At 40.4% G+C, this 25,170-nt stretch overlaps 1 non-coding gene across 1 annotated transcript; it reads right to left on the reverse strand.

Moving 5' to 3' along the window:
* Positions 1–7,343: 7,343 nt before the first annotated feature.
* On the reverse strand, positions 7,344–7,484 carry LOC120363696 (U4 spliceosomal RNA). The gene has a single exon (XR_005579152.1). It is a non-coding gene; the product is annotated as a U4 spliceosomal RNA (small nuclear RNA).
* Positions 7,485–25,170: the final 17,686 nt, after the last annotated feature.

The raw sequence follows: 25,170 nt of genomic DNA on the forward strand, positions 1-25,170 counted from the left end.
AAGCAGGATGAGGCCTTGCCTTACCCAGGAAATACCAGGGGTCGAGGAACTCCCTCCCTAACCAAGGGAAGCCACAGGGACGGTGCCTTGAGGAACAGTGCCCTCCAGCCAAGACACTACGCTTTTCCCATGGTCTTCACAACCTGCATGTCAAGAGATTCCCTTGCGTCCCTATGCCACCAGGGACATAGGTTTCAAGCAGGAACGTGGGCAGCTGTTTGCGAAAACACCAAGCTAGCTATAGGACGTTTTTTTTTTTTTTTTCCATACCCAGGTGGAGTCTGGAACTCCAGTGAGACAAAAGCATTTACTAAGTGGGAACAGGGCTAGAGGAACGGAGCCCTGTGGTCTAGCACAGCGGACCCCACCCCCATGGAGCCCAGCAAGCTGAGATCCACTGGCCTGACATTCTCACTGCCAGCACAGCAGTCTCAAGTCCACCTGGGATGCTCAAGCTTGGTGGACGGAGGGGCGTCACCATGACTGAGGCTGGAGTAAGCAGCATTCCCCTCCCAGTGTAAACAAAGCCTCTGAAGTTCAAAGGTCTTTAGTGTCATTAGATCCCATTTGTCTGTCTTGGCTCTGATTGCCACTGCTCTGAGTGCTTTGCCCATTCAGTATGATACTGGTTGTGGGTTTGTCAGAAACAGCTCTTGTTATTTTGAGATATGTTCCATCAATACCTAGTTTATTGAGAGTTTTTAGGTCTTTTCTGTATTTATTTTGGTCACTATAGCCTTGTAGTGTAGTTTGAAGTCAGGTAGTGTGATGCCTCTAGCTTTGTTCTTTTTGCTTAGGATTGTCTTGGCTATGTGGGCTCTTTTTTAATTTATTTATTTTTTGGTTCTATATGAAACGTAAAGTCTTTTTTTTTTCTGTGAAGGAAGTCAGTGTTTGCTTGATGGGGATAGCATTGGATCTATAAATTACTTGAGGCAGTATGGCCATTTTCATGATACTGATTCATTCTTCCTATCCATGAGCATGGAATGTTTTTCCATTTCTTTCTGTCCTCTCATTTCTTTGAGAAGTGGTTGGTAGTTCTCCTTGAAAAGTCCTTTACATCCCTTGTAAGTTGTTTTTGTAGGTATTTTATTCTCTTTGTAGCAATTGTGAATGGAAATCCACTCATGATTTGGCTCTCTGTCTATACTGGTATAGAGGAATGTTTGTGATTTTTGCACATTGATTTTGTATCCTACAACTTTGCTGAACTTGCTTATCAGTTTCAGGAGATTTGGGGCTGAGATGATGGGATTTTCTAAATATACAATCATGTCCTCTTCAAACAGAGACATGCTGACTGTTTCTCTTCCTATTTGAATATGTTTATTTCTTTTTCTTGCCTGATTGCCCTGGCCAGAACATACTATGCTGAATAGGAGTGGTAAGAGGGCATTCTTGTCTTGTGCCAGTTTTCAAAGGGAATACTTCCAGCTTTTTCCCATTCAGTATGATATTGGTTTTGGGTTTGTCATAAACAGTTCTTATTAGTTTGAGATATGGTCCATCAATACCTAGTTTATTGAGAGTTTTTAGCAAAAGTTGGAAGTATTAATTAAGAATTAATTGTCACTTAGGTATTCATAATACACGTATGAGAAAATTCTGCTTCATTAGATCACATTTAAAATGCTCATCTTTATAAGCATTTAAAAAAATCTTATCATCTATCTGGGATAGAGATAGGCAGTTGATTCTTATGTTCAAATTAATTTCATTTTGTTGTCTTATCACGATGTAAATTACATGATATTATAATGTATCTAAATATCTGAGAGTTAAGTATTCATTAGTGTCTGTAAATCTGCATAAACCTGTATCTGAATATTTCATATCTTGAAAATACACCCCAAAGTAATACCAAATAGACACTGAATATAATGGAACAATAGAAAAAAGTTAGGAGATAGATATAATGTAAAGTATGTATCATATTTGTATAATTGAGTATTCAAAGTGTTTTATTATGAACATTTCCTGAGTCAAGTTTTAAAATGTTCATTATCATTGAATATGTTGGTTGAAGAATTGAACTACCTAATTAATAAAAGATGACAAATTTCACAAAATCATCTAAAAGTTTTCTTAGAGTTTTCTAAGAACTAAATGTGTTAATGGTTTAATGCATCCAATGAGGTTTTGTTTAACTAAGAAACTGAAGATAATTTTTATGTTATTGGTCAATTTTTTTCATGCCTTTAACTTTTTCAGTCACTAATTTTTATTTAATTATCACTGAGTCATAGAAACAATTCACAGCTATTAAGATAAATCTGTTTTTCATGATGCCTCTTTATTCCCACTCTTGATTACTTCACAAGAGTCTCAGGAGAGCAGCCAGGAAAGGAAGAGGTAAATTATGCCAGAATCTCACCACACCTTCCCTGCTGTTCGATACTGGACAACAGTACTTGTGTGCTTTGTTACAGCAGTCGGTTACAATTTAGCACTTGAAACTGATGACTAATTGTCATCAAATATCTTTTCCTGGAGATTTTAGTCTATGAAAATTGTTTTAAGTTCCAAAATATTTTCAGGGTCAATTAACATTAGGTAGCTGGGAAAAGATTCTGAAATTGTCCCCGTGGTTAAAAAACAAAACAAAAACCCATCTTTATTTTCCTTAATCTATTTTTAACTTATATAGCCTGAAATGATAATAGGTAAATATATCTTTCTAAACATGGATAATAATATAGAATATCTGTTAAAAATATAACCATGTGATGTATAAGCTAAAAGTTATTTTGAGAAAAATGTGAATCTTGTAGGAGCACTGAGATATTTTGAGTTTGGATCACGTGTTTTTTAAACATATAATTTGATTTGATACACATTTATTAACAATGTATTCATGCACGGCCTTATGTTAAGTGCTGACAAGATAAAGATAATGCAGTCTCTCCTCCAAAAGAAATTAAAGATACTTCTCCTTATTATACAAGTTTACATCTCAAATTATGAAATTAACCTCACTGAAAAAAAAAAAAAAGATGACAAAAGGTTTACTTCAGACAAAGGATTTTGAGTGTTTGTGCTTCTCCTTGAGCATAAACTAATGGGTGTTTCTTGAGTGGGTCCGTATTCTTTGGCCAGAAATTTGCATTTGAGCTGTGAGACATACTTAGCCTAAGTTATAAGAAATAGCTTAATCTTTCTGACAAATCAAGAGCAAATGTTTGGGTAAATCTTTTGCCTGAAATGTGATAGATGAAGAAAACATTCACCTATGAATTTTCAGTTATTAGATAAATTTAGCTGAAATGGGCTTCCAAAATTTTCTCTGTTCAAGATAGAGGAAATGAAACAGCCACAAGGAAGCACCTTCAAGTATGATAAAATTGCTTATATGTTGAAAACCATTTTTCAAATCTTCACTATGGATCAGTGATAATTTGATAAACTTGTTTATTACTAAGTTCCCTCTATACTGCAAAGTCATAAAATGTAAATTTATAAATAAGACAATACAGAATGTGATCTTGCTATTTTTATAGTAGGAAGTTCAAAATTAATAAAAACAAAGTAGCTGTATTAAGGACATAACAGTAATGAAACATGTATAAAGTACACAAAAAAGATAACCAGATATAACCAGATAGGAATGGCTCCTTTAAACGTGAGAAAGTCCGTATTTGGACACCCAACTATAAGGGCTGTGGGTTTAGTCTGTAACTAGATTTTCATTCAAGCAATGAAAACTCTTCCCTGGGCATTCAGTTCATAACTGATTGCTAATTAGATACTACAAGTTTAAAATGTTTCTTTTCTTTTCTTTCTTTCATTTTCCTTTTTTTTTTTTTTTTTTTTTTGGAGATGAAGTCTTGCGCTGTCAACTAGGCTGATCCTCCTTTCTCAGCTTCCTAAGTAGATAAGAACAGGCACCACCACGACTGGCTAGATCGCAAAAAAAAAAAAAAAAAAAAAAAAATTACACAGACATGGCCTTGCTGTGTGCTGTGTTCCCCAGCAGACTGGTCTCGAAATCCTGCCCTCAATCAGTCCTCCCACATAGGCCTCCAAGAGTGCTGGGATTCTAGGTGTGAGCCATTACACCTGGCCTTCTTTAATTCTTTAGTCTTTAACGATTTCTGAATAGCCCTCTTAGATTCCCTCTAGCCAACACCATATGCACAGACACCATATGTATGTACTGTTAAAAATGCCAACCCCCAAATCAATGAGCTCAATTAAAATCCTTGCTATGCCCTTAGCCACCTGTATGAAGATGAACGAATAGAATCAGCCTCTCTTGGCATTACTTCCCTATCTGTAAAATAAGTTTGCTGACGAAAGTTTATCTAAAACGGTAGCCTTCGCCCTGGGCTGGTGTTCATATGGCTCTGTGTGTTTCCTCGTGTCTGCAGAGGGCCCGAAGGGGTTCATGCAGCTATTCAGGTGATGCTGATGGGAAATTTACAACAAAGGACATCCTGCATTTGAGCCACTCACCGCCTGGCCTTGCTGACCATGCCGTTTTGGAATAAAATCTCCAGTACTTACGAACCTGAAATCCATACTTGTTTCTCATAAACCGATTAGAATTCAAATTCTAACAAAATATGAAATTCCACCATTGTTTTGGTAGGTGACTTTGTTTCATTTAAACTCAAATAATTCTCAGTTAATTGAAATCACATTGATCACTCAAGCAATTCCTTTGCACACTTAGAGACTCTGCTAGACTGCAGGGATAAATCCAGCTACGCTAATAAGCCACCTCTTGGAAGAAAAAAATCATTTTTATATGTGGTTTTTGCCAATTTTGTGATATAATACTCCTAGGCTGTTGATTTCAAATAACCACAATGTAACCACCAGCTTGGACATTCTTGAATATTTAATGATCATCTCTTACAAGCTTGTATTAGCCAGTTTTGGTAGACCACTAGATAAATCATCAAATAAGTTACATGGTAGTCTTCATCTCTTACTACGGTGAAACAGGAGGACGTTTAACAGGATCATTACTTTAATAAAAGTTCTACAGCAACCCAAGAGGAAGGAATGATAGCGGCCAGGGCAGACTTTAGAGAGAAGAGGATATTTGAATTGTGTCTCGAGGGATGAGTAGGACTTCCCCAGGGTGACAAAGGTTCTCCAGGCCGAGGTGGTGTAGACACAGGAGGATGGGATATCTTGACACAAGAGGCAATGTATGTAGGGGAAAGTGTATAAAGCATAGTATGTTTAGGTTTTGGAATAATATGAAATGACCAGAGAGATGGGAGGAGCCAGGAGCCAGGAGAGAAGAGATACAGTGAGAACTGGGGGTTCTGAGACAGAGCAGCTATGAAGGCACTTGTGTGTTATAGTAAAGAGTTAAGTGGGCTTTGGTAACTTCCCCAGCGTGAGCAGGGCAGTGCCAGGCTGGGCTTCCTGTTTTGGGAAGAACACCCTAGAAGCAGCATAGAGGATGCTTGGGAGGTAAGAAGAGATGGCAAGTCAACTTAGGAGGCAGCGCAGTGTACTATGAAAACACAGTGAACGCTTGACCTGAAATGTTAAATTTGAGGTGCTTGCGAAGATCCTTTATTATTTAAAACAAATCTGCCCACCCTAAAGAACAACTAGTGGGGGAATGTGGTTTTAATGATTTTTAAGAACGTAAGCATATTCTCCTCAATCTGTTTTCCCTTTTCATTATGGGACTTTCTTGTCATGTCAGCAGGCAAATCTTACTTGCCTTGTCTTTCCTGGTGTAATTAGGATAGTAAATTGCCTGGAATATTCCTTTCTTGTCATATCTCTATTTTACCTTGCTTCAGTCAACTGAAAATATATTTGACTCTAGATAGAGTAACACATCAGACGAGAAGAACAAAAGGGCATGCTTGATTCACATGCACATTCTGACCAGTCCAGCATTCATCAAATTAGATATTTTATGGAAATTCAATCATCTTGCCAAATGCGTAAATAAAGTGTTATTCTTACTTTAAGGGGCAGGCCCTGTCTTGTACAAAAACCACAAACTGCTCTTTCAAAGCGAATTCAGTGCACACACACACAAATCTGTGAACTGTTCTTACACATTTGTCTTCCCATCCATGTCTTTTCCCCCAATTTTGAACTAACACCTGTGTATTTCCAACGTAGTGAAAATGATTTCTGCTCTGGTTGAAATCTATGGTCCCCTGGGGCAGTGGTGATGTCAGCATACCTAGAAGGTTTCAAAAGTACGGATCTCAGCATGGCTTCTGGTTCTTCTTGGCAGCTGTAGGAAAGGTTCCATGAAGAAGCTTTAAACTTTAGGCACTTGGTGTCTTATTTTCTGATGCCATCCTGCCACACTCCAACACAACTGCTGTTTCTTTAGGACATGTTCACAAAGACATAAGTGGGGGTGGAATCTGAACACCACTCAGGTACATGCCTGCTTGTAATGATTCCTTTCTGTTAGGGATAAAAGCGTTCATTTTTTGTTACAAGAGGAGGTAAACACCCACCCGTGAGTGAGAACATGCGGTGTCTGATTTTCTGTTCTTGTGTCAGTTTGCTGAGAATGATGGTTTCCAGGTTCATCCATGTCCAACACATGGACACAGGGAGGGGAGCACTACACACTGGGGTCTGTTGGGGGGAAATGGGGGACGGACGGGGGTGGGGAGGTGGGAAGAGATAGCATGGGGAGAAATGTCAGATATAGGTGAAGGGGAGGAAGGCAGCAAATCACACTGCCATGTGTGTACCTATGCAACAATATTGCATGTTCTTCACATGTACCCCAAAACCTAAAATGCAATAAAAAATAAATAAATAAATAAATAAATAACAAGAGGAGGTAAAGACAAACTTTTATTTGAAGGACAAATTTTAAACACATGTGAGGATTATTTTAAAAGCATGTCTATATTAGAATAATTAAACTAACGAAATAGCATATTATGATGTAGTTACAAGCTGGCAATTTTCAGAAAAAAAATTATTACCTACTGCCCTTTTTTTTGGCAAACTTAATATTAAAAACTTTTGTTTTGGTGCTACTGTTAGATAGGCAGAGTGCCACGAAGGCCCTCTTCCTGCCAGCTGGAGGATTCACCTCAGAAACTCCCTTCGCATGTGGCCCCTGGGTCCTCCAGGTTCAGGAATAGAGATGTGCAGAGACTTATGACTTGCGCAATGCTGGATTCAAATCTTTTTTTTTTTTTTTTAAAGAAGAATTCTCACTTTGTTGCCCAGGCTGGAGTGCAATAGCACAATCTCGGCTCACCGCAACCTCCACCTCCTGGGTTCAAGCGATTCTCCTGCCTCCACCTCCCAAGTAGCTGAGACTACAGGCACGTGCCACCACGCATGGCTCACTTTTGTATTTATTTATTTATTTATTTTTAATTCAGTCTCCGTCGAGACTGTCAAAAATCGTCAGTGCTGACTATATTTCAAGTCGTCACAGCAGGGTATTGGGAAAAGTTTTCAATTAGCAATAATCGAGCCTTGGATAAACCTCATTGGGTATGATACCGCCACTGCGCAAAGCTGATTTTTGTATTCTTATTAGAGACCAGGTTTTGGCATTTTGGTCAGGCTGGTCTGGGAACTCATGACTTTAGGTGATTCACCCACCTCAGCCTCCCAAAGTGCTGGAATGACATCGTGAGCCACAGTGCCTGGCTTGCATTCAAATCCAGAAACTCAGCTGGATCCCTGTGTTCCACATTTAGACACCTGATTTCCCTCTCAATCATTTTTTCTTACGCAACTTGAGATATTAATTATAAAAAGCATGCAGTACATGATTTGTTGAAATATTTTCTGTATTTTCTACCAAGTGGGCCTAAAACCACGCTTAAATGAAAAAGATCCAAGATTCATTTTCCATGAAATTTTTCTGAGATAAAGCAAGAGAGAGAAGGAAGAGGACTTTCAAGATGGCCGCCTAAGAACAGCTCAGGACTTCAGCTCCCAGTGAAAGTGCAGAGGGTGAGTGGACGCCGCATTTCCAGACGAACTCTTATTGCCCACAGACCAGGAGATACCCAGGTAGAGGGGTCGCCAGCGTCGCAGTCCCAGCCGGTGCGGCTGTTTTGGCCCCCGCGGGGCTGATTCCGCCCGCGCGGCTGCTGTGACCACTCCCTGTTGCTGCGGTTCTCCGTACAAAAGCCACTGGTCTGGGAGCCCTCTTAGCTGGCGAGCAGAGCCTTGAGACGGCAGAATAGCCCATTCATCTGAAATAGCGAGCCAGGCCGGGAGATTCCTAGGCAAAAAATCCGCCAGGAGCCGGCGCCGCGGTTCGAGCCGACTCCGTGAGTCGCAGCACGGGAGATCCCGGCGCCTTTTCAACAAGCGACCGGAACGCGGGGTCGTTCAACTTAAAAGAAAAGACTCTGAGTCAGGGAGCCAGGTGATCAGGCTCGGTTGGTCCCACCCCTCCACCCCCAACAACAACGAAAACAAAAACAGTAATTGGAAGCCCTCTGGGTTGAGCCCTTCAAACCAAGCACAGCTGAACCGGGACGGTCCGGCTCCGTGGGGGAGGGGCTTCCGCCATTACTGAGACTCTCCACCGCTACAGAGGCAGGCTGCCATTGCCGAGGCAACCCGCCGTTGCCGAGGCAACCTGCCACAACAGAGAGAGTCCGCCATAACAGAGGCGGGGCCACCATTGCCCAGACAGTTCTAACTACGCCCATATAAAAAGGACTACAGGGAAGAGCTCAGGGCAGCTGGGCGGAGCCCACAGCAGCTCAGCAAAGCCCCTGCGGGCAGGCAGAGGCTAGGCGTGCTGCTAGCTGGGTGGGTCCGACCTGAAAAAAAAACAAAAAATCAAAAAAGGCAGTAGTGCAAGGGAAACTCATAAAGCTCCAACTCCCTGGGACAGAGACAGACAACAGGTGGATAAACCCACAAAAATGGGTAGAAACCAGCGTAAAAAGGATGAAAACTCCCGAAACCAGAACACCTCTCCTCCTAAAAGTGATCACAACTCCTCACCAGCAAGGGAACCAGACCGGATGGAGAAGGAGGGTGATGAAATGACAGAATCAGACTTCAGAAGATGGGTAGTAAGAAACTACAATGAGCTAAAAGAACATGTTCTAACCCATCGCAAAGAAAATAGGAACCTTGAAAAAAGATTGGACGAACTGCTGACGAGAATGGACAGCATAGAGAGGAGAATAAGTGAATTGATGGAGCTGAAAAACGCAACACGAGAGCTCCGTGAAGCATGCACAAGCTTCAACAGCCGAATTGACCAAGCAGAAGAAAGGATATCAGAGGTCGAAGACCAACTCAATGAAATAAAAAGAGAAGGCAAGAACAGAGAAAAAAGCGCAAAAAGGAATGAACAAAATCTTCAAGAAATGTGGGACTATGTGAAAAGACCTAATCTACGTCTGATAGGTGTACCTGAATGTGATGAAGAGAATGAATCCAAGCTGGAAAATACTCTTCAGGATATTATCCAGGAAAACTTCCCCAACCTAGCAAGGCAGACCAATATTCAAATCCAGGAAATACAGAGAACACCACAGAGATATTCCTCAAGAAGAGCAACCCCAAGGCACATAATCGTCAGATTCACCAGGGTTGAAATGAAAGAGAAAATGCTAAGGGCAGCCAGAGAGAAAGGTCGGGTTACCCACAAAGGGAAGCCCATTAGACTCACAGCAGATCTCTCAGCAGAAACCCTACAAGCCAGAAGAGACTGGGGGCCAATATTCAACATCCTTAAAGAAAAGAACTTTCAACCCAGAATCTCCTATCCAGCCAAACTCAGCTTCATAAGTGAAGGAAAAATAAAATCCTTTGTGAACAAGCAAGCACTCAGAGATTTCATCACCACCAAACCTGCTCTACAAGAACTCCTGAAAGAGGCTCTACACATATAAAGGAACAACCAGTACCAGCCACTCCAAAAACACACCAAATGGTAAAAAAGCAGCAACACAATCAAGAATCTGCATCAACTAACCAACAAAACAGCCAGGTAGCATCAAAATGACAGCATCAAATTCACACATAACAATACTATCCCTAAATGTCAATGGACTAAATGCCCCAATCAAAAGACACAGACTGGCAAATTGGATAAAAAGCCAAAACCCATCAGTGTGCTGTATCCAGGAAACCCATCTTACATGCAAGGATACACAAAGGCTCAAAATAAAGGGATGGAGGAAGATCTACCAAGCAAATGGAGAGCAAAAAAAGGCAGGAGTTGCAATTCTCATCTCTGATAAAATAGACTTTAAAGCAACAAAGATCAAAAGAGACAAAGAAGGTCATTACATAATGGTAAAAGGATCACTGCAACAAGAAGAGCTAACGATCCTAAATATATATGCACCCAATACAGGAGCACCCAGATACATAAGGCAAGTTCTTAATGACTTACAAAGAGACTTAGACTCCCACACAATAATAGTGGGAGACTTTAACACCCCATTGTCAATATTAGACAGATCAACCAGACAGAAAATCAACAAGGATATCCAGGACCTGAACACAGACCTGGAACGAGCAAACCTAATAGACATTTACAGAACTCTCCACCCCAAATCCACAGAATATACATTCTTCTCAGCACCACATCACACCTACTCTAAAATTGACCACATAATTGGCAATAAATCACTCCTCAGCAAATGCAAAAGAACAGAAATCATAACAAACAGTCTCTCAGACCACAGTGCAATCGAGTTAGAACTCAGAATGCAGAAACTAACTCAGAACCGCACAGCTTCATGGAAACTGAACAACTTGCTCTTGAATGTTGACTGGATAAACAATGAAATGAAGGCAGAAATAAAGATGTTCTTCGAAACCAATGAGAACGAAGACACAACATACCAGAATCTCTGGGACACATTTAAAGCAGTCTCTAGAGGAAAATATATAGCAATGAGTGCCCACATGAGAAGAAAGGAGAGATCTAAAATTGACACCCTATCATCAAAATTGAAAGAGCTAGAGGAGCAAGATCAAAAAAACTCAAAACCTAGCAGAAGACAGGAAATAACTAAGATCAGAGCAGAACTGAAGGAAATAGAGACACAAAAAACTCTTCAAAAAATCAATAAATCCAGGAGCTGGTTTTTTGAAAAGATCAACAAAATAGACAGACCACTAGCCAGATTAATAAAAAAGAAAAGAGAGAATAACCAAATTGATGCAATAAAAAACGATAAAGGGGATATCACCACAGATTCCACAGAAATCCAAACCATCATCAGAGATTATTACAAACAACTCTATGCACATAAACTAGTAAACCTGGAAGAAATGGATAAATTCCTGGACACCTGCAACCTCCCAAGCCTAAACCTGGAAGAAGCCGAAACCCTGAATAGACCAATAACATGGTCTGAAGTTGAGGCAGCAATAAAGAGCCTACCACCCAAAAAAAGCCCAGGTCCAGATGGGTTCACAGCTGAATTCTACCAGACATACAAGGAGGAGCTGATACCATTCCTTCTGAAACTATTCCAGACAATCCAAAAAGAGGGAATCCTTCCCAAATCATTTTACGAGACAAACATCATCCTGATACCAAAACCCGGCAGAGACTCAACAAGAAAAGAAAATTTCAGGCCAATATCCATGATGAACATAGATGCAAAAATCTTCAATAAAATACTGGCAAACCGATTGCAACAGCATATCAAAAAGCTCATCCACCATGATCAAGTAGGATTCATCCCGGGGATGCAAGGCTGGTTCAACATACGCAAGTCCATAAACGTAATTCACCACATAAACAGAACCAAAGACAAAAACCACATGATTATCTCGATTGATGCAGAGAAGGCTTTTGACAAAATTCAACAACCCTTTATGCTAAAAACCCTCAATAAACTAGGTATTGACGGAACGTATCTCAAAACAATAAAAGCTATTTACGACAAACCAACAGCCAATATCATACTGAATGGGCAAAAACTGGAAGCATTCCCTTTGAAATCTGGCACTAGACAAGGATGCCCTCTCTCACCACTCCTATTCAATATAGTACTGGAAGTTCTAGCCAGAGCAATCAGGCAAGAAAAAGAAATAAAGGGTATCCAAATTGGAAAGGAGGAAATCAAATTGTCTCTATTTGCAGATGACATGATTGTATATCTGGAAGACCCCATCATCTCAGCCCAAAATCTCCTGAAACTGATAAACAACTTCAGCAAAGTCTCAGGATACAAAATCAACGTGCAAAAATCACAAGCATTCCTATACACCAGTAATAGACTTCAAGAGAGCCAAATCAAGAACGAACTGCCATTCACAATTGCTACAAAGAGAATAAAGTACCTAGGAATACAACTAACAAGGAACGTAAAGGACCTCTTCAAGGAGAACTACAAGCCATTGCTCAACGAAATAAGAGAGGATACAAACAGATGGAGAAACATTCCATGTTCATGGTTAGGAAGAATCAACATCGTGAAAATGGCCATACTGCCCAAAGTAATTTACAGATTCAATGCTATTCCCATCAAGTTACCATTGACCTTCTTCACAGAACTGGAAAAAAACACCTTAAACTTCATATGGAACCAAAAGAGAGCCCGCATAGCCAAGTCAATTCTAAGCAAAAAGAACAAAGTGGGAGGCATCACACTACCGGACTTCAAACTATACTACAAGGCTACAGTAATCAAAACAGCATGGTACTGGTACCAAAACAGAGATATAGACCAATGGAACAGAACAGAGGCCTCACAGGAAATACAACATACCCACAACCATCTGATCTTCGACAAACCTGACAAAAACAAGCAATGGGGAAAGGACTCCCTGTTTAATAAATGGTGTTGGGAAAACTGGCTAGCCATGTGCAGAAAGCAGAAACAGGACCCCTTCCTGACACCTTACACCAAAATTAACTCCAGATGGATTAAAGACTTAAACATCAGACCTAATACCATAAAAACCTTAGAAGAAAATCTAGGCAAAACCATTCAGGACATAGGTGTAGGCAAGGACTTCATGACCAAAACGCCAAAAGCAATGGCAACAAAAGCCAAAATAGACAAATGGGACCTAATCAAACTCCACAGCTTCTGCACGGCAAAAGAAACAGTCAGTAGAGTGAATCGGCAACCAACAGAATGGGAAAAAATTTTTGCAGTCTACCCATCTGACAAGGGGCTGATATCCAGAATTTACAAAGAACTAAAGCAGATCTACAAGAAAAAAACAAACAAGCCCATTCAAAAATGGGCAAAGGATATGAACAGATACTTTACAAAAGAAGACATACAGGAGGCCAACAAACATATGAAAAAATGCTCATCATCACTGGTCATCAGAGAAATGCAAATCAAAACCACATTGAGATACCATCTCACAGCAGTAAGAATGGCGATCATTAAAAAATCGGGAAACAACAGATGCTGGAGAGGATGTGGAGAAATAGGAACACTTTTACACTGTTGGTGGGAATGTAAATTAATTCAACCATTGTGGAAGACAGTGTGGCGATTCCTCAAGGACTTAAAAATAGAAATCCCATTTGACCCAGCAATCCCATTACTGGGTATATATCCAAAGGATTATAAATCATTCTACTACAAGGACACGTGCACACGAATGTTCATTGCAGCACTGTTTACAATAGCAAAGACCTGGAACCAACCCAAATGCCCAACGATGATAGACTGGATAGGGAAAATGTGGTACATATACACCATGGAATATTATGCAGCCATCAAAAACGATGAGTTCACGTCCTTTATAGGGACATGGATGAACCTGGAAACCATCATTCTCAGCAAACTGACACAAGAGCAGAAAATCAAACACCGTATATTCTCGCTCATAGGCGGGTGTTGAACAATGAGAACACATGGACACAGGGAGGGGAGCACTACACACTGGGGTCTGTTGGGGGGAAATGGGGGAGGGGCGGGGGGTGGGGAGGTGGGAAGAGATAGCATGGGGAGAAATGACAGATACAGGTGAGGGGACGGAAGGCAGCAAAGCACACTGCCATGTGTGTACCTATGCAACAATCTTGCATGTTCATCACATGTACCCCAAAACCTAAAATGCAATAAAAAAAAAAAAAAAAAAAAAAAAAAAAAAAAAAAGAGAGAGAAGGAAGAAAGATTAAACAATAGAAAATAAGGCAAATCCCTACATCACTCTCTACCCTGCTTCATTTTTATATGACTCCAAGGTCATGAGCAATACAATGCTGAGAACCGGCAAATGGACAATTTGGGATAGGCGTTCACTCTATGTGTAACTCCAACAGGGAACATCTAACATCTTTTTCAAATACTTAAGTGAATTGAAAGAATCATGCCCAGGGGTTGACTAAAACTATGTTATTGTCAGGAACTATTTAAGTAGCTCTTATTCCCACTCAGTGAAGTCGTGACATTCTAAAACATAATCTTGCAAGCTAGGTTGAGTCATACTGCCAAAGGGGCTCCTGCCGGGATTTATTCTTGAAAATCCTCCTTTACCGACCCTGTAGGAATGCTGTGCATGCTTTTTGATCATCACACATTTGTGTTTAAATCTTGCTAATTGTGTGCTATGTACTTCGAATGCATGAGGGTGATACTTTAAATTTGCTGAAGTATTTGAACAAGGTGTTACAGATACTCACTGTTAAGATTTCAACAGAGTAAATGCCCATCCCAAATTTTCCATTTACAAGTTCTCAGAATTTTATTTTTCTTTGGAATTCTTGTATATATGGTATGTCGGAACAGGTTGAATATATTAGTTCTTTGCTTTTGTAAGTCTTTCATTGCAAATGATTTGGGAAAATTAAGGTAGATTTTTACATTTGAGGCATCCTTTAGACATTTTTTAGTAAATTGACCCAGAAGGTCCTTTAAATGGAAACAGTGGGTTCAAAGGCAGACACTGGAAAAAATGTGAAAGGAACTGTAATCAAACACTGTATTTTAGCTGTTGGTAATTTACCAAGCAGTTGACTTTTGGTCATTTACACCAAAGCTACTTTGATGTATAAGTAATCCTGTTTTCTTTTCACTTGCAGTTCAAGTACTTTGGGAAACGCATTCACCATTTCAGACCCTCCAGGTGAATTACGACTGCAGCGCTTCAGGGAACAATTTACTTTTTGAGAAAATTTGGTGGAGTATTTTTGAATTTTTGTTTTCTGAGGATCTCTGTGCCTATAATCTAAAATGTTAGTCTCTCTCTATTTTTCTATAATAAAAGATACTGTGCACTAAAGCCACCAATTCAAATACTCTCGTCGCCCTAAACGCTCTTGAAATTGCACCTGGTGCAAAGCATCTCCCAGCTAACTGGAAATCAGGAATGGTCCCCTTTCCCTCACCTGCTTGTTCTGGAAGTGCTCATACATCTGCATTTCTACCTTCAGAAAACATTTGCTAGCCTGCTCGTACTTTCCTTAGCTGCTGAAGTTCCTAGGTCTGAGGATGTAAACATTTGTTTGGGGACAGTGTTTCTTTTAATTATGTGTCTTAGAAGAGCAAATCACCTATGTCACATATTTAATCCAATCCCTTCACAGCTTCCCAGTGAGAATGCATGCATCTGAGCGCTAAATGGAAATTTGGGGTCATTCAGTTATTTCTGAAGGGCAGGCAGGTTGATGTCAAGTCCACATCTTTTTAGGCCTTACTTTTAATTGCTTGAAAAGTAAACGCACTTCCCGTTTGAGTTGTGTTTCTTCAATTAATGAGATAACAGAGCAGTGTTCCTGGGACGTTGGCTGTCCTCCGTGATAGCAAGTAAGCTGCATCTGTAATTGGTTTCCTGATCCAGCCTCAGCAAACACACACGAGTGAAGTTCATGGAAGGGATAAACGGATTTAGTTACCTTCACAAGCTACCTTCAAAGAGCAGTTTAATTTCGTTTCCTCATAGCAGCCTTCCTTCCCCCAGCCCATTAGAGCTTCTTGATTTATGATACAGTCGTTGTAGCTTTCCCAGTCAGGACAGGATTTTCTCCTGTCACAAAATGTGGCTCCCTAGCGATACCGCCCTGGGAGAGTAAATGAGATTCTAATAGTTCCTGATTATTACGAAAGGCAGGGTCAAGGAAATAACTTTTATTTTCTTTCTATTAACCACACATAGCAATGAGAATTCTCAATTAATAGGTTAATTTATATGATTTATAGTTCAATATACAGAATATTAATCATGAGACATTAAAAGAAACGCTTCTTGGTAATATCACTTTTTCATAGTATCTAAGCCACTTTATAAGCTACATGATTTGTTACAATTAGGCATGCATGTTACTTATGAGGGTCAAAATAGTATTTGAAGGGCCCAAGGGTCATTTGTTTTTACTAATGATGTACAATTTTCTCTTAATCAATATCTAGAATTTGCTCACAAAGTCAAATTGTCTTACAAAGTCAAATTCATCCACAATGGAATCTGTTGCTATTTTTCTGAGTATTTTGTGTATCAGAGGCTCCTTGCAGGTGCTTCGCTATCAATAAATAATCCAACAATGACATGCTCGAGGTCATCATCGTTGAAAAACTTCAGTGGTGTAGAAATTCAATTCAAATTTTTTATCTTATTGTTATGGCTAAAGAGCAGTAACATCGCATGTGGGACGTCTGCTTGAACTAAGCACAGAATCTGTTCCCAAGGATCTTGTGATCTAAGAGGAGCAACTAGCAACAGCAAGACCATTGTGACACGACGTGGCAAGCAGTGTGACCCGTGTGTGAACACGCGTCGTGGCAGTGCCCCAGCGTTGGGAATGTCCCTTCGAGTGACCTTCAGGCCCGCATTTCCTAGGTACTTGGTGATTTTACTGTGAATTCCTTAAGTTCAGTCTCTGGTTACAAGCATAATTAGCAAAGAGTTTTTATGAATGACTTTAGGAGCCACGGCAGCGCATTCGCTCCGAAAGTCATGCTTGACACTTCTGCAACCAGACAAGCACCGTGATTAAGTAACAGTCACTGTGAGGAAGCCACTAGAACAAGCAGATTTTGAAGTGGCCTGAGTCTGGAAAGAGAAGTTAGCTTTTGGCCTCCGTGGAGAAGAGAGGGACTGGCTACCCTTCACCTGTGCCTCAGTCAGGTGCATTTCCATTGCCAGTTACAACAACAGCCCTGCAGCATGTAAATAAAGCCTACTTAGAAGATACTTTAAGTTATAAATTTTTAATCTAATATGTATGTTACTCTCCATTTCAAGTTGTAGGGTGGGACATTTAATCTCACATATTTTACTCTATTATGTGTTAGAAAAATGAAGATAATGCCCTAGATTTAATTCAGATGACTTAACATTTGAAGTTCCTATCCTGTGAGATCTGTTCTTGGCGTAAGTGGGCCAGTCTACACACACCTATGTTAATAGCAGCATTATTCGCAATAGGCAAGAAGTGGAAGCAACCCGGATGTTGACTGATGAATGAATGGATCAACAAAATGCGGTGTGTACTTACAAGGGAATATTACTCAGCCTTAACATGATGGAAAATCCTGCCCCATGCTACAACATGAGTGTAACTTGAGAACATTATGCTAAGTGAAATAAGCCAGTCACAAAGAGACAAAAACTGTATAATTTCACTTATGTAAAATATCAAAAATAGTCAAATTTATAGAAACAGAAAGTAGAGGGCAGGTTACCAGGGGCTGGGGGAGGAGGAAAAGGTAAATAGTCGTTTAGCTGGTATGGAGCATCAGCTTTACTAGATGAAAGTTCTGGAGATCTGTTTCACAACAATGTGAATATATTCAACACCACCAACTATATACTTAAAAACAGTTAAGAGAGTAAATTTTGTGTTGTGTGCTTTTTCAACAAAAAGAGATAGTCAGTCTACTGTTTTTGCATTTTAAAACATTACTATATCAGAAACTGTGACTAGTGAAATCGACTATATATAGATTTACTCTGGCAGAAATATCCAGTACATGGCACATGGTTTTGTCACGCAGTTTTAAAGGAAGATATGCAGAAAAGGCAATGCAAATAGAGCGAATACAATAATTTAATGCTGACCTGGACAGTGATTTAGATAAACTCATAACATTCCCTGTCTCTCACTTATCTGATAACAAAATTGAAAATCCCCTTAAAAAGAAAATATAAGTTCACCAATGCATATAAACAAATTTATTGTTTGGAAAATCAGATCTCATAATTATATTTGGGGTGGGAAGAAGGGAGAGAGGACAAGAAGGAAGGGAGGAAGGAGGGGAGAATGGAAGGAAGCAAAGAAGGAAGGAGGGAAGGAAGGAAGGAAGGAAGAAAGGAGGGAGGGAAGGAGGGAAGGGTAGAATGGAAGGAAGGAAGGAAGGAAGAAAGGAAGGAGGGAAGGAAGGAGGGAAGGAAGGAAGGAAGGAAGGAGGGAAAGAAGACAAAGAGAAGAAGGGTAGGGAATAAGAGGGGAGAAAGAAGATAGAGAATAAAGCCTGAATGCAAAACTTCGTTCTTAAAGAAAGCTTTATGACATTCTCATTATTCCTGCAGAATCGGCCACCAGAAAGACACATATTGCAAGTGATGTGTGACTTAAAAAGAAAGAAACAAACTTTCTGAGATCTGAAGTGTAGTTCTAGAAGCCTATGTATCTCATTCTCTCCAAATGAAAACCAGACTATTTTTATTCATTGCGCATTTTCCCCAGAGATTTATCTGGCTCCAGAGGAGACCTATACTATACGCTTAAAGTGACCGGTATTAATGTTGACTTTCAGATGGGAACACGTTAGAGATGTAACAGGGAAGGGCTGGCATGCTTCACACACTGTGGGCATTATATTTGCTATCATATTTGTTTGAGATAAGTTTATTGCCAAATGCAGATTACCAAATGAAATCTGGGAAAGCGTTTCAAGGCCATCGTGAGCATATGTTTATGGTACATTGTTTACAATGTTTATGGTACATTTTAGACTGAGAATGAGAGGGACCTAAGAGAGTCCCTCCAAGAGTTATGTCTGTGAATATCTGAATGACATCTTTAGGCACGCTTTGTTCTACCACTGACCAAGAAATGATTATTCTTTCCATGGTCATTGCACTGAGAAAGACAGCAAGGAAAATGGCTGAGAAAAAGATGGCTGAGAGTAAATAGAACGGAATACCGGCACCATGGAAAACACAGCTAGAATTGGAAGGCTATGGATGTGCACATGTTTAGATTGAGGTGAATGAGACCTAAGGAAAGCAAAAGACTTTCCTGAGTTTGTGAGTTTGAACAATATACTTTCTCCTTTTAAAACCAAGAATAGATGTTCTTTTCTTTCCAAATGGGAGAAATCTGGCAAATGATAATTTGGATGTGTCTGCTGTTTTGATATAAAGACTTGTCATGACTAGATGACAAAACAGAGCAGCAATTTCACATTTTCATTGAAAGACTTAAACAGTTGTTTTCTGTTGCCAAAAACACCCATACAGACTTAAAAGCAGACCATGACTTTCATAGTGATGGCTTTAAATAATGAGAGGAGTTGGCTATGTCTGAGGAAAATATGTTTTTGAATCTCCTCTTTATGATGCAAGTAAACTCTTTTAGTGAACTTTGCCTGAATTATTATGCTTTTTACTTGATTGCATTGTATTTGAAGATATAATTTGTATTTCAGATAGCACTCAGCAAATGTACATTAAACATTCAGTTCTGGTCGGGCACGGTGGCTCACGCTTGTAAGCCCAACACTTTGGGAGGCTGAAGTGGGTGGATCATGAGGTCAGGAGTTTGAGACCAGCCGGGACAACATGGTGAAAGCCTGTCTCTACTAATAATACAAAAATTAGCTGGGCGTGTTGGTGTGCACCTGTAATCCCAGCTACTCAGGAGGTGGAATTTGCAGTGAGCTGAGATCACGCCATTGCACTCCAGCTTGGGTGACAGAGTGAGACTCCATCTCAAACAAACAAAAACCATTCAGTTCTATAATATTCATTGAAAGCTAGCATTATAGGGAGGGATGATTTGTTTTTGAAATTTTCTGTCTCTCACTTTCTACTTTTTAATTGCTAGAAAACTACCTGACTGACAGAACACTTTCTAGTGTTTTCCTTCGAATTACAAAAATTACAGAATTGAATTATTTCTAATACAAGCTAATGTAAATCTCGACTCCACTCAGAAAGTACATAGCAGTGTTCTAGGTGTTTATGCTTCATCATGCTATCTGGAGAGTAACTCATACCTGTCCCGAACAGAAAAAAAAAAAAAAAAAACAAAAACCAGTGGTAATACAAATAAGATGTTGTATACCACTTGTAACTTTTCACAGTTTTTTCTTGTGTGACATGTAACTCTCACAACAGTGGTGTTGATTAAGATGGGCGGATGGTGAAAATCGAAGTGTTTAAATGCCTGAGCTTGCTCACATATGTGGTCACAAGGGAAGCAGGACTTTGTATTTAAATGAGAATATGGACTCAGCTAAGGCCCAGGAAAAAAACAAAGGAAAGTGACACACACCGGGCACGCACACGCGCCGACACCCAGGCACACAGACGTCCAAGAGATTTCGTGTGTGATTTGCAATCTGGCTGTCTGTTCCCAGTTTGGAGTTTGCATATATCCACACTTAAACTTGTTTTCCCGTGGTAGACTGTATCTTTTTCCCGTTACTCTTCTCAGTTCTTCACCCCTCTTCTATGCTCACCCTTTGCCATTTGACTAGCGACAGAGCACACCTGCCTGCCTTGGAGCAGCTGGGCATGGCTGTGTCATTGGCTCAGCACACGGCCGGCGGAAGAGTTCATCACAGAGTGCCAGCTCTGAGCATCAGCCCTGGGATCTACTGCATGTCACAGGGCTGTCCCTACTCTTCTGGTCTTGGGTGGCCTGCTGGTCCAAGGACAATGTAAGACAAGTGAAGCCTAACTGCATCTCATCTGAAGCTTGGAGCCAGCCTGACTCAGTGCTGGTCAGCTGGCTCCCGGGTGACCCCAGATACAAGGAAAGAGTGTTGAGTGTGTTTGAAGATGCTGAGTTGTGGGCTGTTTCCTGGCACCGTTGTTAAACTAGCTAGTATCATATGTAGTATGTACTATCAGCAGTCGTGAAGTATGTTCTAATCCATCCAGGACTGTGAATCCTCATGCAAAGAAGTCCTTTTCCTGCTCTACTCCCAGGGAATAGTAAAAGAGCCTCTCGGATCCAAATAAAATGAGCTCAATAATATTCACTGTTAGGTAACAAAATAGCCGAGCTAAGAATGTGCCCTCATAATTCAATCACACTATACTGATCATCAGGATTCTTCTTCATAAAATGGGGAAGATAATACCTCTTCATTCCACCTCTTGGAATTCATTTGTTTACTTATCAGATTATTGAATTAATAGCCATTGAGGTTCTCCTGTTTTTCTAGAATATACAATGGAATAAGATAAAGCCTTAACCTAACCTATTAGGAGATAGACTTCTGATCTATTAGGTGATATAGAATCTAATCTCTTGAGTGATACAGAAAAAGGAATGGCTACTTTTCAATATAATGAACATGATAATGAAGCTAAGTTGTTGGTAGTGTAGGTAGACAGTGGAGAATATTTTAGTCAGGGGAAGCAATACCTGAGTTAAGCCTTAGAGGACTGGAGGAGGGGAGGATGTGCAAGCTTATATTCTCGTAAGTTTAATAAGTACACTCAGAAAAAAAATAACGTGACAGTAGACAATCTGTCTAAACAATTTTAACCAAATAATCAAAGTTAATTTAACCCGTAGTGAGACAAATGAACGTCTCCTTCCTCCTGATCTGGAGCCTCAGGACACAGTGTTACCTATGCAGTGCTTTTTGTGCAAAATGAATACCTGAATCTAATGGTGAGGAAGTACTTGACAAATCTGAATTGACAGATGGTCTACAAAATAACTGGCCTGTACCCTTTAAAAATGTCAGTGTCATGGAAGACAAAGGAACGCAGTGGAACTCTTCGGGATTAGTGGAGCCTTAAAGGCATGATAACTCAATGCATTTGCTATATACGACATTGTAACAGTTGGCAAAATATGAATAAAATCTAGTGTACAATACTATTGTATAAATGTGGATTTCCCAATTTTGACATTTGTATTATGGTTAAGAAAAAGAAAAATTCTTGTTTTAAAATAAACACTAAAGTATTGAAGAGAAAGGGGAAAAATGTGTGTGCGTATCAGAAAAACCAGCACCTTTTCCTTTCCTGCACTGTCAACACAACAGAACACTCTGTGACCAAAGCGTTGGGGATTTCTCCAAGCCAACGACTAATTCCCCAGCAGACACCAGCTGGGTGTCCTGCAAGTTGTCTTGATCCTGACCCTGGCTGGAGTCAGTGCAGAACCCGCAGGGGAAGAGCCCAGTCCCGTAAGATGCCCCCACTTCAGCTGCCCATCGCAAGGCCCAGGTGGAGACCTTGTGACTTGTGCTTATGACTGCCCAGCTACCCACAGGGTTTTCAGGACCCTCTCCTCAGGACCATTTGCGAGAACAGCTCCTAGAACTCAGGAAAACATTTAACTTACATTTACCTATTTATTACGAAGGATACAGACGAACGGCCAGACAGAAGAGTTGCACAGGGCAAGGTACGTGGGAAGGAGCACAGCGACCTCCAGGCATCTCGGCATGTTCAGCAATCCAGAGAACCATTTCTCTAATATTCTGCTTTAGGATGACAGAGATTCTCTCCTTGACTGAACTCTAGCCAGCCCCACCGAGCGCTCTTCTCCACACGGCCGTCGTTGGCCTGTAAAGACTTGAACAAACATAGCATAGTGTCCCACACTCAAGACCGCACCCCAAGGTGACCCCACTCCCCTGTAAGTGCCCGCCTGAGCAAACTCAAGGCTGCCAGAAGAATTCACGGTTCCAGCCAACACCTGAAGATGGAGACCCTGCCTCCCAGCCTCTGCGTGAGGGAAGGAGTCTAACATGAACTCATGTCCAGCTCTGGCAAAGAGTAAATTTTATTTTTATTTGCTCTATCACTAGGGCATCCACATTTGCCATAGGGCTGCAGGATTTAACGTCTCAGAAAATCTCAAGCAAAATGTAATACGAGCAGCTGTTAATGGCCCACCTGCTGCCCAGGAGACGCTGTGCTTTCGTTACTACCACCCACCCCAAAAAGAAAAGACCACCAGCACCTTACACAGAGCAAGCGGCTTGGCGATAGGGCTAGTTAACGGCGGTGGGAGTGTGGACCCAGTGTGCACATTATGGGATGGATCGTTCTGCCCAGTTCATCAGGTTGGCCTGCCTGAAGGCTTTCTGTCCTGCCAACTACTGTCACTTCCTAAGGAACTCAACAGTTGTCAGTGGAGACAATTCCGAGGCTGATCATATTAGAGCTTTACTTAATTTTTGATACTTGATGGCTGATGGCTTTTAAGCCTGACCTCTCCCTCCTCTTTGCTCACATCTGGGCAAGCTTATGAGAATGCCTGGGCGGCTCCCCTTTGGCACTCACAGGAAGGCTCTGTCCCACCAGGGAACCCTCACTGCAGCCCCACCTTTGAACCAACACTCCAGTCTCAAGACATTTTTGGACCTGCTTGAGAACTGCTCACTGATCTCCCGAAAAGGTCCCACCATGTAAGAAATAAAGCTTTCCTGTTCTATTGGCGTTGGTGTGAAATCACAGTCTTGACCTCCACTCAAATTTTGTGCAGGGAGTCTCACACTTCTTCAGGGTGGCCACAAAAGGATGAGCCACCGAAATGTTTAAATGTAAAGAAATCTGTATTTTCAATTCATTGAATCTGCAAGCCATAGAATATAACTTGTCTCTCATATGGAGCATAAAGTTAGCATCTAGTTGACATAAATGCTCCAAAATTCATCGTACACGTTTGCTAATACGTCCCATACTGTCCAGCGACTAGGCAAATTTTGACTTTCATTCTCAAAGATGCAAAGATTTCTGGTTCATAAAAGCAGCTTGGAATGTTCTTTCTGTGAAAATAACACATTTACAAAAACACATTTGGTGTGCATTTCTGCTGAAGGGAATATATATTTCTTTAGGGAGCTTAGAATTGCTTATGAAAACAATATAAAACCTGTCGGTATTCCATTACGGTCTTATTTATACCTTCATTCCTAATAAATATTTTGCATTCATTACTGACTTTTGACTTTGGGTGTAATATAAAGAAAACATAAAAGCATGAAATCATGGTTACAATTTTCAGTTTTAAAAAGTCATCTTAATGTTTTTTTGAAAAAACATGTCTCCTTATGAAAACAAATAGTCAACAAGTTCATACTTTTTTAAAGTTAAAGGCACCTACTGCCAGGAAAACTAAATTCCCTCAAATTATATTAAGCAAAGACAAATAAACTTTTACACATTCCTCGCTTTAGCTTTCCCACAAATGCATAGTTGCTTTTTTTAAAGAAACATGATCAGACAGCACAGGAAAGTTAATAGAAAGTAAAATTTTATACAGAAATGTAGCTGTATGTTTCAGTATTAGCAGAAGTCCTGTAATAGAATTACCATGCCATATTTCAATATTAATACCAATAAAAAGTAATACCAGTTTTCAGAAGCAGCGTAACAGCTCTCTGCTGTAATTTTGCCTCTATAGTGGGAGACAGTTTTGACTACGTGTTCTTCATACACATACAGCGGTAAATATGGCCACTTCTGTATTCAAACCCAGAACGGAAAACCCCTAATAAGAAAGTCTCGCTTAACATGACTTTTTAAATTATTATACTCCAGCTATACTTTTCACTCCCATGCATAGAATCGCTATCAAACAAGCTAAACAGATTCGATTTCTCTCCTCCGAGAATTTGAACAGAGAGCTGTTACACTGCTTCTGAAAACTGGTATTACTTTTTATTGGTATTAATATTGAAATATGGCATGGTAATTCTATTACAGGACTTCTGCTAATACTGAAACATAAAGAAAGGAAAGAAGTAGAAGATCGGGGCTTACCTCTGGGCATCCCCTAACCCAGTCTCCACTCCTTGACGGGTGGTACTGAGGATATGAGCAGAATTAAGAAGGAACACCCAAGACTTTACGCTAAGTTAGTATTCAAGTTGAAGATGAATTATCACCAGGGGAATAGAGTCATTTATGGCAGGGAACATTCAACAAAATCTCAGACGTCTAAGAGGAAAAAACAGGTTCACTAAAAATCCACTCAGTTTAGCTTTCTCCTTACTTGCGCTGTTCATAGCCTCAGTGTACAGAACTCTATGGCTCAGAAGGAAAGACAAACAGGTCCAGATGAGGAGATAGGATGCTGGGGTGTCCAGTTTCACCGCA

The sequence above is a fragment of the Saimiri boliviensis genome, chromosome 3 (genome assembly GCF_048565385.1).
Source record: "Saimiri boliviensis isolate mSaiBol1 chromosome 3, mSaiBol1.pri, whole genome shotgun sequence".
In the NCBI taxonomy this organism is placed as follows: domain Eukaryota; kingdom Metazoa; phylum Chordata; class Mammalia; order Primates; family Cebidae; genus Saimiri; species Saimiri boliviensis.